Consider the following 17,047-nt stretch of genomic DNA (forward strand, 5'->3'; position numbering starts at 1 on the left):
CTTTCGGGTGTTTGAATGGAAGGGGAAGTAACAGCAGGTTCGTAAGTTGCTGGGAACAATCAGATGCTGAGGGGGAGTGGGAGGAAAGGCTGGTGGTGGGGAGGAGAAAAGGGATGAGGTCCCTGGCGGGATCCTGGACACATGGGTGCCTATGCAGGTGGCAGGTGGGCGGAGGGGATGCTTTCTTCCGAAGGCCTCTGTGTGAAACAGGAAGCAAGACGCGCTTCTGGGAGTAACCTCACCTCCAAGCCACCTCCTACCTCAGCTCATCCCGGGGCCATCCCGAGAAGTAGGCACCGGCATCCCCCAACCGCTTAACGAGGAAGCCCGGGCAGAGAGAGGTGGCGGGGCCTTTCCCTGGTCCCCAAGCCACAGAAGGCGGGTCTCTGGACCCCAGATGTGGACTTGTGACCCTAAGGAACCGCACCTCCATGCCAGATGCACCAGAGAAGCCAGCCACAGGGCGCTCCTTTTAACAGAAACACACCTCCTCAGGCTCCCCTGGTGGCACAGCAGTAAAAAATCTGCCTGCCAGTGCAGGAGATGCAGGTTCGATCCCTGTTCCGGGAAGATCCCACATGCCCGTGTGCCACAACAACTGAGCTTGTGCTCTGGAGCCCAGAATCCGTGACGCGGAAGCCTGCAGGCCTTAGAGCCCACGCTTCCGCAGCAGCAGAACCACGGCCATGAGCAGCCTGTGTGCTGCCAGAGGGCCGCAGCTAGAGAGAAGCCCATGCCGCAGGGAAGACCCAGCAAAGTCAAACATTTTTAAAAATAGGAAAAAAAAAATACCTCCCTCCTGGGCATATTTTTCAGATCGCTGAAATTCTGCTCCTAATCCAGTTTTATATCATGAGTACATTAACCCCAAAAAATATATATTTTAGCATTGCCAGTTCCACAGAAGTGAGAATATGGTTTTAACTGGTACGTGTGCATGTTTTTGCTGGGAGCCCTCAGCAGGGGATGTGGTTGTGCAGTGGACGCGCTGTCCCCTGGCTGGGGGTGGGGGGGGTTTCGGGGGGCGGGTAGGGAAGCTGACACTGTCCTCCCTGCAGACCTTGACAGTCACCAAGAACTGTCCTCAGCTGTAGTCAGAGGAAACCAAAAGCAGGTTGGTGCCCTTTCTGGCAGGCTTTGAGAAGTGCTGACAACCCATCACATGGGCTGCTCACACATTCAAGAAGCTACAATCTCACATGGTTGGGATTGTGGCAAAAAAAAAAAAAAAAAAGAAGGAAGCAAATATCATTTCAAAATCCAAGACTGTAACTGATTACAGACTGCCTGGCTCAGAGAAAGCCCTTACCAAATATTTGCTAAATGTTTCTCTTAGATAAACACTGAGTTTTCAGTTTGATGGTAAGCCTGTGGCAAGCCTTAGAGTTCTACTAGACAAATCTTTCTAAATATTTTATAAATTAAGCACAGATGTTTTTATACCACACAGGCAATAATTTTGTGCAAGTCACGTGGTGAGTCTTACTGAAAGCATAGGCAGACCTCCAGTGCACTTTGCACTTTGCAGATACTGCTTTTTTTTTTTTCATTAAAGAAAGTGAAGCCCATGGCAAGTCTGTCAGAGCCAGTTTTACAACACATGCTCACTTCCTGTCTCTGTTTTACATTTTGGTAACTGTCCCAATATTTCAAGTTGGTTCATTATTACATTTGTGATGGTGACCTGTGATCAGTAATCTTTGATGTCACAGCTGCGATCACTAAAGGCTTAGATGATGGTTAGTATTTTTTATCAATAAAGTATCTTTAAATTAAGGGATGGGGAGGGAGGTTCAAAAGGGAGGGGATACATGTATACCTATGGCCGATTCATGTTGAGGGTTGACAGAAAACAAAATTCTGTCAAGCAATTAACCTTCAATAAAAAAAATTAATAAATTAAGGTATGTAAGTTTTTTAGACATAGTGCTATTAACAGACTACAGGGTGTTGTAAGCATAACTTTTATATGCACTGGGGAAACAAAAAGAATTGTGACTCACTTTTTTGTGGTGAACCAAACCCCAATTACTATATTTAAATCCATACTGGACTGCCTTGGTAGATCAGTGGTTAAGAATCCGCCTGCCAATGCGGAAACATGGGTTCGATCCCTAGTCCAGGAATGAAGATCCCATGTGCCATGGGGCAACTAAGCCTTCGAACCACAACTACTGAGCCTGCAAGCGGTAGAGCCTGCGTTCCCCACGAAGAGAAGTCACCACAGTGGGAAGCCCGCACGCCGCAACTAGAGAAAGCCCACTCACAGCAACGAAGACCCGCTGCAGCCAAAAATAAGATCTAAAACACCTTCACACCCTTCGTTCTCTCAGAGGTGCTCCTCACTGCATAATCCTGCCGGGTAGAACACATTTACTTGTGCAGTGGAACACAGAAATCATCTCTTGAAGTCAGAATTTCCTAGTAATTCTCACAAGAACAGAGTCAAGAGTAAATGGCAAGTTTCTGGCTAAGTAAGTTACCAAGCAGCTGTACTCAAAACCTCTGAACAGCCCTGCAGTATCAAAAGATGTCACTGACATGTCTAGACCAAGCACGGGCTAAAACACGAAGTCCGCACGTTGGTGGCGACCACACGCAAGGTGAATCGAATGCCTTTCATCACTGCCACGTTCAGAGGAACAGAGCAGGGTGCTTCTCCGGGACTTCCTGACGGGAGGTAGGAAGAGCCCAGGGAAACCTCAGCTCGTTTGGACGCTGTGGGAGGAAGCGTGCTCTGCCTGTCCCACACGCTCCCCGTGTGACTTGACAAGTCATTTTGCTTCTGGAAGCCCGGCTTCCTTACACAGAGACACTCAACATCCCTCAGGACTATAACAGTGTCCCCTCTCCTGGGGGTAGGTTCACCTCATCACCTTCCACGACAGAATCGCCATTTCAAGGGTGAAGTCCACGTGTGTCCCACTCTGAGTATGCGTGGACACTGCAGGGACCCCCACTTCGTATCAGGGCTGTGACACTTGGGTACCACCCTAACCTGGGGGAGAGAGTTCATCTCCCCACTGAGTCAGGTCCACTGAGCCCCTCGTGTCTTATTTCTGCATCTCCAGTGCCTGGAACCTGTTGGATGTTCCATGAACGTCTTAACGGAGCTCAAGGTCGCCTGCCCAGGTGAGGGTTCACACCTAGGTCCCTCTGCTCCAGACTGAGCTCTGGCCCAGAGACCATGAGGTGTACCCCTCAGGCTGGATCATTCCTGAAGGCCATTCCCGGTTTTACAAAATCAAAGGACCCAGGGACTTCCCTGGTGGTCCGATGGTTAAGACTTGACCTTCTAACGCAAGGGATGTAGGTTTGATCCCTAGTCCAGAGCTAAGATACCACATGCCTCATGGCTAAAAAAAAACAAAACAAAAACAGAAGCAGTATTGCAACAGACTCAATAAAGATGTAAAAATGGTCCGCATTGAAAAAGTCTTAAAAAGCCAGTGTCCAGATCGTAGGGAGACGCTTGTTAAGACGATGCCTGCTCTTTGGGACCCGCTCTGTCTTCTGTGACGACAGAGCATGTTTCAGGGGAGAATTTCCAGCCTCTGCCAGATGTCAGTGAAAGGTACTCAGACTGACAGAAAGGATTTCTCTCTGAAATCCGCCACCGCGTGGACTTGGGACCCTTTACCAGAGCAGTGAGTTTGGGGACACCTGGGCATCTCTCTGGTTGGGGGCAAGCGAATGACCACTCACGCCGAGAGGAGAGGGCACGGCCTGGGGTCAGGAGGGGGCCTCTGTGGGCCGCCCCCCGGCGCCTGATCGCTCAGGGCCCTGCAGGGCCTGGGAGGGCCTCAATCCCCACTCTCTCGGTCATTATTCTGTCAGCGAGCCCTTCAACTTGGTTTTCCTGCAACCGCAGAGAGAAGCAGAAGAAACCACGCAGCCCTGGCTTTGTAAAACGGGCAGGGGTCCTCAGGAAGGAGAGGGGACCCTCTCCCCCACCGCCTCCATCCCCTCCTGGCCAGGCCCGCCCTCCCCGCTCCTACCTGCCGCCTGCACGGTGGACATGGCTGGCTTCAGCGAGAGGCCCCTGGGCGGGAGGAGGGAGCCCACGGATGGAGCCGGGAAGAGCGCCCTTAGGCTCCAGAAGAGAGTGGGAGGCAGCGGGTGACATGAATGAGGGACGCAGAAGGCCCCGGAGGCGGGGCCATCGTGGGCAGAAGGCCTGGAGGAGTGGGGCCGGGCCGGCCCCTGGGGGCACAGAATGCGGCCTCACAATCCAAGGTTCTCAGGTTCTGAGCCTGCAGTCGCCACCGCGGGGAAGAAGCCACAGTCTGGATTCCACCTCTGGCAGCTGGGGCGGGTGGAGAGGAGCCCGTTTCATACCACTGTTCAGGGGGTCCTTGATAAAAACCACGACTTACGAGTGGTATTCTTGCCTGGAGAGCTCCATGGACAGAGGAGCCTGGCAGGCTACGGTCCACAGGGTCGCAAAGAGTCAGACACGACTAAGCGACTAACACAAAAATGAGTGGGGGGGCTTCTCCGGGGGCTGTGCCTGCCCACGCAGGAGACGTGGGTTCGACCCCCGCGTCAGGAAGATCCCCCGGAGAAGGACCCAGCAACCCGCTCCAGTACTCTTGCCTGGCAAATCCCATGGACTGAGGAGCCTGGCGGGCTACGGTCCACGGGGTCGCAGAGGAGTCTCGGCGACTAAGCAGCAGCAGGAACCCAAGCCGCAGGGCCCGGAGAGCCGGCCAGGGGAGGACCAACGGCGGCAGGCACCGCGACAAAGGCCCGCCAGGCGCTCGCCCACGTCCTCCAGGGCGGTGGGGACCCGCGGGGGAGGACTGTCAGCAAGCAGAGCGCTGAGGCTCCAGGAAGCAGGCCCCGCGAATGGGCCCGCCGCTCCTGCTTTGCTTCCGAGGACAAGTTCCTTCTTCGGTTTCCACGGAGACCCAAGGAAAGGACATGGGGTTCTGCAGCTCCACCAGGAGCAGGGCGCTGGGGTCTGTGCGTGGAGCTGGCGAGAGGAGCCCAGAGGCGTGTCCCGTGATCATGACTGTCAGTACTTTCAGCTGCTGCCGTGAAAAGTGCTAACAGGTGTGGCGCCGTGTGGCGGGTTCCCGGGACTCCCCACAGGCCGCCCAGCCCGAGGAACCCACTTCCAAGACTGGGCTTTCCCTGCAATTCACACGATTACAATCAGCTGAGCTGGATGCCGAAGCATAGGACTGGGTCTTTGGTGCCTCCCACTAGGTAACCCTCACCTCTCATTTAGGAGAGGCGCCCTTCCCTATAACAGGCCTCCTTCCGTCTTCCTACCTGGAGGAACCCGGGCCTGTAGCCTGCTGCAGGGGTAATGGTGTGGTCTCTCTTTTAAAGGGGACACAGCCTACTCTTCCATCTCGGGGCTGCGGGTCCTGGCCCACTAAGAAGGAGCCCACTTCTGACTCAGTTTCCTCACCTGTAAAACAAGGTCAGTCAGTCAGTTCAGTCTCTCAGTCGTGTCTGACTCTTTGTGACCCCACGGACTGCAGCACGCCAGGCTTCCCTGTCCATCACCAACTCCCAGAGCTTGCTCAAACTCATGTCCATCGAGTCGGTGATGCCATCCATCTCATCCTCTGTCGTTCCCTTCTCCTCCCGTCTTCAATCTTCCCCAGCATCAGGGTCTTTTCCAATGAGTCAGTTCTTTGCATCAAGTGGCCAAAGTGTTAGAGCCTCATCTTCAGCATCAGTCCTTCCAGTGAATGTTCAAGACTGATCTCCTAATTTAGTATGGACTGGTTGGATCTCCTTGCAGGCCAAGGGACTCTCAAGTAAGATGAGGCACTTCATCGGATCTCTATGAGAGGAGACAACACACGCCACCTGAGTGAGCGACTGTCAGCGGAGTGTGGGGCGGCCTCGGAGCCCAGGGGCGGCCCGGGGACCCTGCGCAGGAGAGCTGACTGCAGGCGAGACCCGACTGCCCTCCCCGCCCCCAACCCACACGTTGTGGTGAATGGTTTAAGGTGGGAATTGTAATCGCTCTTGTTACATGTATATGCGAGGCTTCCCAGGTGGCTCGGTGGTAAAGACTCTGCCTGCAATGCAGGAGGCTCAGGAGGTGTGTGTTCGATCCCTGGGTCGGGAAGATCCCCTGGAGAAGGAAATGGCCAACCACCCTAGTATTCTTGCCTGGAGAATCCCATGGATGGAGGAGTCTGGTGGGCTGCAGACCATGGAGTTGGATAAGACTTAGCGACTAAACAAAAACAGGCATATGTGTAATTGAGAAGGGTTGACTTTTCCCCCACATGGGCTCACCTTTCTGTTTTGTTGTGCAATTTGCTTTTTCTCCTTGGAGATCTTTGCTTCTCCTTCAAGATCCCATGATCTCTGTCCTCTGTCTGACCAGTATATCTGTCCCTGCTCGTTCAAAGGCCAAGTCCCCCCTCAGATCAGACTGCAGTTCCCTTTCCCTTGCTGATGATTTCCCAGGAGTGTCCATGCGCTGTGGACTCTGTTTAACTCAGTTCATGTTCAGTGAACCAGATTTTACAAATCTCTCTTTTTTGGCACATCTAAATAACAATTACAAACACATTAAAGTAGTTCTCTTATACAATGTAACCTGCAGTTTTAAGTATGGCATGGTTAAGATTCTTTTGAATATTGCAAACACCTCAGACAATGAATAAAGCATATATCAATGCAATGATTACCAAGCCAATCTCTTACCCCAAGTAGCAACATCATGAATTAAACTAACATCTTCATTATTCCCTCTTTTTTTCAAATATCTTTTTCAGGTTACAGTTATATTTATTTTGATACTTTTCCAGGAGTGAAGGCCCCAGAGGAGAAGAACACCATCTCTCATCAGCTGGGTTAAGGCATTTTGGTTATAGATGGAGGAATTCCTGGATGGGGCCGGATTTAGACTGCTCTTCCCAAGGCCATCAGATTAAAGTTGCTGTTTGTAAGTAAATGTCATTTGCTGCATCGATCAGAATTGAAAGCTCAAACCCTTCACATAGCTTTCAGTTCTTTGCCAGCTTGTATTTCCTCTAAAACAATGCCATCTATAAAGTCTTGCTTGATGGTATTCTGTAACTTCTTATGGAAAAAGCCAAGCGAAATTCTTGGGCCAATACATAATCCATCTCTGGGTGTTTTGTTTTTCTTTTTTAAACTTATCTGGCTGTATCAGGTCTCAGTTGCCAAGCTGCCCCATGGCATAGGGGATCTTAGTTCCCTGACCAGGGATTGAACCTGCGTCCCCTGCATTGCAAGGTAGATTCTTAACCACTGGACCACCAGGGAAGTACCCCATCTCTGGGTTTTTATGTTTGACTAACACGGTCCTGTCATTATGAATTAGTGACTTGACCTGTTAGTGTTATTAAAGAGTTATGTTTGTTCTATTTGTATTGTATGAAAATTAACAAGGCTGCCTAAAGAAATGAAGGGTTGAGTTCTCCTGGGCACCTGGGGAGACGGCTGCATGGCCCGGGAGCACCCTGCTGAGCTCCCCCTTCCCTGGCTGCTCTGTGTGGGTGCTAGGGCAGACCCCTCCTGCTTCTTGAGTGACACTTCCTGCTTTCTGGGGGGCCAGTATGCAGCGTCACTTTGTAATGGGAGGAGGAACAACACACCTATATGTTAGCAGCTGCCCACTGGATTAGTTTTCTGTGCTACACAACAGAAGACCACAGACTTAGAAGCTGAACACAGCGCCCATCAGTGATCTCACAGTTTCTCTGCATCAGGAGTCTGGGCTTGGCTTCACTGGCCATCTGCTCGGGGGGCTCACAAGTTTGCAGTCGACTGGGCTGCAACCTTACCTGGAGGTCTGAGTGAGAAGGATCTGCTGTCGGTCCATGCAAACTGCCGGCAGGATTCACTTCTTGGAAGCTGCTGACTGAGGGTGCCGGCTTCGTGACTGCTGGACGCCCTTGGATCTAGAGGCTGCCCGCGCTCCCCTGGGGGCTGCTCACAGCCTGGCTGTTTGCTTCTGCAAGGCCATCAGGAGAGAGAGTTTCTCGCCTCAAAGAGTGAGGTCCCTCTGCAAAGGGCTTTTATATAAATGAGCCAAGATCACCCAAGATAATCTTCATTCTGAATAACTCAGACTCGACTGATTTGGTATCGTAATTACACCTGCAAAATCCCTTTCTCTTTGCATTATTCTGCCAGCTAAAAGGTTGTTACTTGTCAGCCCCCATTCCAGGGAAGGAGTTTTATGGGGGGAGAGGCAGAGACCTCAGGGGCCACCCTGAGTAGACAATGAAATCAGTGAAACCTAAACACAGTGTATTACTCCCCCAGTTGCCCAGGTGGCACTAGTGGTAAAGAACCCGCCTGCCAACGCAGGAGACGTGAGAGACCTGGGTTCGATCCCTGAGTGGGGAAGATCCGCTGGAGGAGGGCATGGCAACTCACTCCTGTATAGTGTTCTTGCCTGAAGAATCCCCATGGCCAGAGGAGACTGGTGGGCTACAGTCCACAGGGTCGCAGAGAGTCTGACATGACTGAAGTGACTTAGCATGCACACACAGTACTCCACTTCTGTGCAACCACCACCCTTGTGCACCCTTCACAGTCCCGGGTCCCTGCAGAGCATCAGTATGAGCTCACGGGTTCGCCATGGCCCCAGAGGCCACCTCCCCCTGGGCCTCCTGCACCTGGGCTCCAGTCAGCTGGCCAAAGTCCCTGCTTCCGGGCCTTTGCACTTGACGTTCCCTTTGTCCACTTCCCTCCCCCGCGTCCTCACACCTTCACTGTATTCTGGCCTCCACTAAACTGCTGCCCCATCAGAGAAATCTTAATGCCCCGAAAGCCTTGCTACACGCCTCCTGATCAGATGGCCACCAGGGCTCTCAGGGGCCCTTGGCTCCTGCCTGTTTTTGAACCTGGTTTGGCAGCCCTGTGTCAATTCCACAAGCTAAACAAAACCCATCACCAGGGCTTCCCTTTCATGGTTTGGTTTGCGACCCAAGAATCCTGAGTGGCTGTGTGAAAATGGGCAAATTACTCTCCTTCCAGGAACCCAAGGATGCTGTAGGTGGGGCTCTGGGGCTGTGTGAACACGGAGGACCCTCCTCTTTCCCTAAGAGAAGCTGGGATTCACTTGGGCTCAGTTTTTTGAGGATGACAATGAAATACCTGTCTATAATATTTATTAACTTGGTTTCATGTACTTATTGTCAAGCCACATTTGGGATAAATTATTATCTTGAAAAGATGTTTTTCGCCCTTACTTTTCTGGAAATGACTTTTAACTCAAGCTTATCATCATCTTCATCATTGGTGTCACTATCATCCCAGAATTCTCTCTCTGCCTCAGATTCCCAGCTCACCTGGTCTGGTCTTTCTTCTGGACGGTTCCAGCTATGGCCTTTTTAAAACTCATGTGTGGGGGACGTCCCTCGTGGTCCAGTGGATAAGAATCCACCTCCCCAGTGCACAGGACACGGGTCTGATTCCACAAGCTGCGAGTTGAGGCCAAAAGGAAAGAAAATCCTGTGGTGCTGTGACTGGTAAGTCATCCCACTCATGCAAAACTAGGACAGCCACTTTTACTATACGTCCTTTTCAAAAAAAAAAAAAAAAGAAAGGAAGAAAAAAACCTTTTTAAATTGTAAAATATAAAACGCAGAGAAAAATATAGAAGATTAAATGTGAATTATTTTCAAGCAAAACATGTAACCACCACATGGGTCAAGAACTAGAATGTTGGCAACAATCCCAAAGCCTCAGTATGCCCCTTTGGTGCCACCAAAGGCATCTACATCCTGGTTGCTATGGTAACATTATACGGTACTCACTGTCTTTATACTTTGACCATTAAACGTACATCCTTCAATGTTATAATTAAGTTCTTGCCTATTTTTGAATTTCACCTATAAAAGGATCATATGAGCCTCTTTGAGGGTTTGGCTTTTTCACTTGGCACATGTTCAAGATTCATCCATGTTGTTGCATTGTTGTCCTCCATTCTGTTTTTCTTGTTACCAATAGTAACACATATAAATAAACAGACCACATTTATGTATCCATTCTACCGGTGATGGACACTCGGGCCATGACAGACAAGGCTACTGAGAACGCTCTTGCACCCGCTCCTGCTGTGTGTATGATCTAAGGCAATACTGTCCCCAGGCCAGTCCTAGCTTTGGCATCAGAGATAAGTGATGATGTCAGACCAATTTCCCCAGTGATAGCATCAGCCTACAAGTCCATGCGGCCTTCCTGGTGGGTGTCCATTGTGGGTTTTATCTGCATGTCTCTGCTTGCTGAGGTTGAGCACTTTTCCCTACATTTACTGACCATCTGTAGTTTCCCCCTTTTTTATTTCTTAAAATTTGATTCGAGTCCTTTGTTGTTTTTTTTTAAGTGTTTGTCTTGTTCATACTGATTGACAGGCGTTCTTTGGATAATCTAGATCCTGGCCCTTTGTTGGCAACAGGTGTTGCAAATATCTTCTCCTGCTCCCTGGTTTGCCATTTGGGGGTTTGTTTGTTTTTTTAATATTTTATTTATTTAAACATTTTGGAACTTTTTATTTTGTATTGGAGGATACCTGATTAACAGTGTTGCCATAGTTTCAGGTGAGCAGCAAAGGGACTCAGCCCTACATGTATCCATTCTCCCCCAAACGCCCCTCCCCTCCAGGCTGCTACATAACTTGAGCAGAGTTCTCTGTGCTATCCAGTAGGACCTTGTTGGTTATCTGTTTTAAATATAGCAGCGTGTACCTGTCGATCTCAAGGTGGCTTGCCTTTTCACCCTCTTAATGATCAAGAGAAGTTTTTGATTTTAAAGTAGTTCAAGGGGGAGGGACAACCTGGGAGACTGGGACTGACATATACACTACTATGTGTAAAACAGAACTAATAAGAACCTACTGTATAGCACGAGGAATTCTACTCAATACTCTTCAATGTCCTATGTGCGGAAAGAACCTAAAAAAGAGTGGGTGTGTGTATACGCACAGCTGATCCACTCTGTTGCACAGCAGAAACACAACATTGTAAATAAACGATACTCCAACTAAAAAATCATCAAAAAATAAAGTAATTGAAGAGAATAAATGCTTTCTTTTTTTAAAATTATTTTTACTTTTTTTAAAATTTTAATTGGAGGCTAATTACTTTACAATATTGTGGTGGTTTTTGCTATACATTCACATGAATCAGCCATGGGTATACATGAGTTCCCCATCCTGACCCTCCCTCCCACCTCCCTCCCATCCCATCCCTCAGGGTCATCCCAGTGAGGGAGCACCCTGTCTCATGCATCGAACCCGGACTGGCGATCTATTTCACATATGATATACATGTTTCAATGCTATTCTCTCAAATCATCCCACCCTTGGCTTCTCCCACAGAGTCCAAAAGTCTGTTCTTTACATCTGTGTCTCTTTTGCTGTCTCGCATATAGGGTCATCGTTACCATCTTTCTAAATTCCACATATATGCATTAATATACTGTATTGGTGTTTTTCTTTCTGACTTACTCTGCTCTGTATAATAGGCTCCAGTTTCATCCACCTCATTAGAACTGATTCAAATGCATTCTTTTTAATAGCTGAGTAATATTCCATTGTGTATTTGTACCACAGCTCTCTTATCCATCTGTCTGCCAATGGACATCTAGGTTGCTTCCATAATAAATGCTTTCAAAGACTCTTGTACAGAAGACGCTTGAGAGTCCCTTGGACCGCAAGGAGATCAAACCAGTCAATCCTAAAGGAAATCAACCCTGAATATTCATTGGAAGAACTGATGGTTGAGGTTGAAGCGCCAATCTTTTGGCCACCTGATGTGAAAAGCTGACTCACTGGAAAAGACCCTGATGCTGGGAAAGATGGAGGGCAGGAGGAGAAGGGGGTGACAGAGGATGAGATGGTTGGATGGCATCACTGACTCAATGGACATGAATTTGAGCAAACTCCAGGAGACACTGAAGGACAGGAGAGCCTGGCGTGCTGCAGTCCACGGGATCACAAAGAGTTGGACACAACTTAGTGACTAAATAACAAAATAATTGAGTGTATTAATTTTTTCCTTTAAGGTTGGTGCTTTTTGCATCTCTTTTGTTGAAACCCTCCCTTATCTCAAGATTGTCAGGATGCTCTCTTATGCTGTCTTCATGATGCTTTGTTTGGTCTCGCACACCTAGCCCTGTGATTAGCGTGGCCTTACGCCTCGGTGTGTGCCTCTCGTCTTAGCATCTCTTCCAGTGAGCATCGCTTTTACTCTCAAAAGTACCTGTAGAATTTCCTTAAGCTTTTCTTCCAGGGCAGATGATACCTGTGATGCTGGCTGTGGGCAGGGTTCCACTTCTATGCTGGAGAGGTTGCTGATGGGGTCTGGGATGGGAAACACCACTCTGGAGTAGCTTAGTAAAAAACCTTGTCTATAAATGGCTGTAAATGTCTTGACAATGAAGCACATTTTAGGTACAATTGGTGTGCTGGACAAATTATATTCCTGGAGTCAAATATGCAGAACATTCCTTTTTTATGCAGGTCTAACACAGATCATCATCTGGTTTTGAATATTCTGTGAGACTTTAGCACCATTTGATTCCTCTGGTAGCTCAGAGGGTAAGGAGTCTGCCTGCAATGTGGGAGACCCAGGTTCGATCCCTGGGTCGGGAAGATCCCCTGGAGAAGGAAATGGCAACCCACTCCAGTATTCATGCCTGGAAAATCCCATGGACGGAGGAGCCTGGCAGGCTACAGTCCATGGGGTCGCAAAGTCAGAGACGACTGAACGACTTCATTTCACTTCACTTAGTGCCATGAGAAGCTCCTCAAACTGTTCCTGATCAGGAGGCATCGCCTGGCGGTGGGTATAGAGTAAAGCATAAGGCAAGTGGAAGGTGGGCCCTGCCTGGAAGGCTTCTGGTGGAGAACAGATAAATAGACAGACCCGTATTCCGACAGGTATATAAATATCAGGGACTTGAAGGTAAGAGTGCAAGTTAGTTTATCTGGCTGTGCTGGGTCTCAGTTGCGGCATACGGGATCGAGATCCCTGACCAGGGACTGGACCAGGCCCCCTGCACTGGTGGGAGTCTTAGCCGCCAGACCACCAGGGAAGTCTCATGAGTGCAAGCTTTATTTTGTTTGTTGGAGTGTAGCTTATGTTAAGCTTAACCTGGGCTTCTTGGTCCACTCCTGACCCTTGAACTTTACCACTGACCTCATCAGTTTATCCTCCTTAACCACTGATTAGCTGGCTTTATACACTCACGGAGAAGGCACTGGCACCCCACTCCAGTACTCTTGCCTGGAAAATCCTGTGGACGGAGGAGCCTGGTAGGCTGCAGTCCATGGGGTCACTAACAGTTGGACCCGACTGAAGCGACTTAGCTTACACCCAATTCAAATAAACCCCTACAGGTTACAGAAGGCCTTTCCTGCCTTCTCACATATTTCTCTCTCCCTAATTGGACGTTTCATCCACATGAAGAGGTCTCTTGACCAATATGAACCCGCAATAGGGCCTGACACACAGTGAGCACTCCTAAAGTGTTTGTCAAGAGAACGTTTGACTCGGCCGTGCTTACATGACTTTGCATAACTGGGTTGGGGTCAGGCAGCCGACAGTGACTGTCACTGGCTCCAGTGACATTGTTTAGCTCGCTGTTTGCCTGTCAGAGGTTGTGTAGGTTTTCTCTTGGATACAAAACATCCCCTCTTCACGTGAAGGCACGGTTGCCTGACCTTGGATAGGTGAATCTGGGCATGCACGTGAAGTCTAAGCTGTACTTTTCTACACAGTGTTTCTGCAAGTTTTTCTCTGCCAGAGATGGGGGAAATACCACATTTTTAGCTGCTTCATCTCTTAAGTATCAGGTGAAAAACGAAAGTGTTGAAATTCATTTCATCAGCAGAGTGCGAAGAAAGGAGCTATATGGCGTGGCCACCCTGGGGGCCGGGCAGCCTGAGTGGTGAGAAGGGGTCGTCAAGCCGAGGAGCGAGACTGCCCAGGGTCCCGCCCCAGGAGCATCAGTTTCATGGCCAACATTTGACTGACTGGCTTTACAGAGCAAGGAGCGGCTGTAAGCAGAGATAAAATGAAAAGACTGTGTACCACTTGTGGGAAAGCGTTTACTCCCAGTGAAAAAAAAATTTCTATAGAGAAAGGAAACATCAGTGGCTAACAAAGAGATGTGCCATTGCAGAGTTTAAGAACAACTTGAGCACCTCAGCTTAGCTCACGATAGACAGCCTACTGTGTCATGAGAGGATGACACATTGCTGATGGGGGTGCTGAAATGCAGCGATGAGGTGAGATGTGTGGGAGTCAGTTCTGCTAATCTCTGCCCTTTTTGTTCAGGCCTTTCCAACATTTCTCAATGTATGAATTTACCCTTTATCTGGGGGACTGAGGGAGGGATATTCATTCCTTTAATAAAAATCAAGTACCTGTTGTGCGCTGAGCAATCATAAAGCCCTGGAAATTCCAATATGAGTAAGAGAGGCACTCCCTCGGAGATCTCATAGTGTGGTCAGGGAAACAGATAGGAAGACAAACTATTGTAATATGACACATGAGGGGCTAGAATGGAGAATGTGCAAAGTACTAGGGTGTAGACTCAGGTCTACTTTCCCTTGGTAAGATCTGACCTTTGATCTGAGACTTAAGGTGGGATGAGAATGGACAGTGGAAGGAGGAAGGTGGGGAGGACGTGTGGGACAGTGGGATCTGCGTGGAGGAAGCCTAGGGGTCTGATGGAGCAGGGGAGGGCCCACATATGGAGCTCTACCAAGGCTCAAGCTTAAAGGTTCAGGGGAGCTGAGGCTACCACGGAAGGGGAAGCCAGGTGGGGGAAGCCATCGGGAAGAACCTCAGCTCCACTGGAGACATCCAGTCAGCCCATCCTAGCATCAGTCCAGCCATGCCTCTCTGCCCCAAACAGCAGAATATACACAGTAATGTCCATCATCCTGAAAGGAGCCCTCTACCAATCATCTGGAAGGGTGCTGGATCCAGGGTTGTTTAGTCTAAAGTGTTTCTGGAACTCTCACAAAGCAGAGATGCAAATGGCCAAGTTCACCAGCCCAATTACACAGAGATGATACTAACACTAGGAATGCATGAGTCCTCACTGGGGCCAGGCACTGCTGTAAGCGATCTACACGCACTTCCTCACTTCATCCTCTGCACCACGCAAAGGTGCAGATGGTGATGTTATTCCCACTTTGTAGATAAGGACACAGGAGCTGAGTGACTCACACAGCAAGCGATGGACCTGGAATCTGAACCCCGGGGAGAGAAGTGACAAAGTTAGGATGGAGAAGAAACAGGAAATGAAAGTTGAGATTTTAAAAAGCAGAAACAAGAATGAGGATGATCGGTTGTGGTGAGGACAGAAAAATGCAGACCTCCTGACAATAACTGAAAGGTCTGCTCTGCAAAGGCTGGAAGGACTGGGGAGTGGGGTGGGGTGGGGGAGAAACGTGGGTCCCCAGAAGATCCACTTGTCAGACCCTGAATCCAGGAAAACTCGCATGGAACTCTGTCACAGCACATAGCACTGCAAGGACCTTGGAGAGCTCCTAAGTCAATGGCCTGTTCTAAAGCAGAACCCAAGGCCAGAGAGAGGAAACGGCTACAAAGTGTCACATGCAGAACAGGATCTAGTTCTTTCTACTTTGAGACTAATGTTTCAGCAGACCAGTGGCCATTCATGCTCCTGCTAACAGTACTCCAATTCTCCTCTGAGGAACCACCATCTCTGTCTGGCTGGGCCTTTATGCTATGGGTCTCAGCTCAGGTTGCTACAAGAAAAATACCACAGTCAGTCAGTCAGTCACTGGGTAGTTAAACAACCAGTTAAACAAATATTTCTCACCATTCTGGAGGCTGAGAGTCCAAGATCAAGGCACTAGTACATACTGTATCAGGGAACAGCCTGCTTCCTGACTTGAGGACAGCCACCCTCTTTGCTATAGCATTACAAGAGGCAGGGCTGTGAGGTCTTCTAGTCTCCTCAAGAGGGCTCCACCTTCATGACTTAATCCTCTCAAAGGTCCTGTCTCTAAATGTTGTACCTTCAGGGATTACAGTTTCAATTATGAATCCTGGGAGGACACAAGCATATCATCCAAAACAACCCACTTCTCCAGGCTCAGTCAGTCCACACATGCCATTCCCTCATCACACACAAGACTCCGCAGAGCCATCCAGGGTGAACCAGAGGCTTCAGCTTTTTCTCCCTCTGGAGCCAATCCATGGGGGGCTTCCCCTGTGGGTACCCAGAAAGGAGCAAGAACCAGAGAGGAAGGGAGAGAAGCAAGGTCCAATTGCTACTGCTTTAGCCTCTGTGTCTGGCTGTGCCTGGCCTTTCCTCAATTGCATCTCCTTTTTTGGTTTCCTTTTTCTTTCTCCAGCCCAACTTTGGGAAAAATATCATCTCCTACCTCTCTGGGTTGTTGGAGAGATGAATTGAGAAGGTCCACATATAGCACTTACACTTACACCACATACAGCACATGTGAGGCACCCATGGAGCACTCACATGTTGGCATTACTACATAAAGCTACCTCGAAGTAGGTCTTCGAGGGTAGTTAAACACCGGCAACACAGAACCTGAACAAAATGGTGACTTGTTATTGCTACCACACCATGATGTACTCACAAAATCACCTGTCCTGGGATTTCTCCCAAGAAGCTTTATGTGTAGGGAAGGCGACGTTTCGATCAGGTGGAACCACCTGGACACCTGTTTCGATGCCTGAGCCCAAGTGCCCACAAGCCGGCTCGCGCCATCACCCTCCGGCCCGCTCCTCCAGTCCCCGCAGGGCTGTGCACCCAGGCGCCTCGCGACCCTGCCCGGCTCCTCGCCTGCGGCCCTGAGAACACACCGCCCGCTCCAGTGGGTAGCCCCTGGGGGCGGCGGGCGGCCTCAGGAGGCGACCGACCAGGTCCCGGGGGACTGTGGGCCGTCTGCGGCCCCTTCGGCCCCGGGAGCGCGGGAAGCGCGCGGAACCACCGCGGCACTACCGAGGCTTCGCAGCACTTCAGTCAGACCCCGGAAGTAGGCGGGCACGCGACCCCGCCGAGGCCCCGAGGCCGGGTGATGACACAG

General features: G+C 49.8%; 1 long non-coding RNA gene across 3 annotated transcripts; it reads right to left on the minus strand.

The window, feature by feature from the left end:
- Positions 1–5,142: 5,142 nt before the first annotated feature.
- On the minus strand, positions 5,143–16,953 carry LOC133063873 (uncharacterized). Of its 3 annotated transcripts, XR_009694529.1 has the most exons (5): positions 16,598–16,953; positions 9,300–9,530; positions 7,785–7,954; positions 6,265–6,521; positions 5,143–5,800 (listed from the first exon to the last, which is right to left on the minus strand). It is a non-coding gene; the product is annotated as an uncharacterized LOC133063873 (long non-coding RNA). The 3 variants fall into 3 exon arrangements; XR_009694527.1 differs by lacking the exon at positions 6,265–6,521; XR_009694528.1 differs by lacking the exon at positions 6,265–6,521 and having other exon boundaries at positions 7,785–8,015.
- Positions 16,954–17,047: the final 94 nt, after the last annotated feature.

The sequence above is a fragment of the Dama dama genome, chromosome 10, assembly GCF_033118175.1.
Source record: "Dama dama isolate Ldn47 chromosome 10, ASM3311817v1, whole genome shotgun sequence".
NCBI lineage: Eukaryota > Metazoa > Chordata > Mammalia > Artiodactyla > Cervidae > Dama > Dama dama.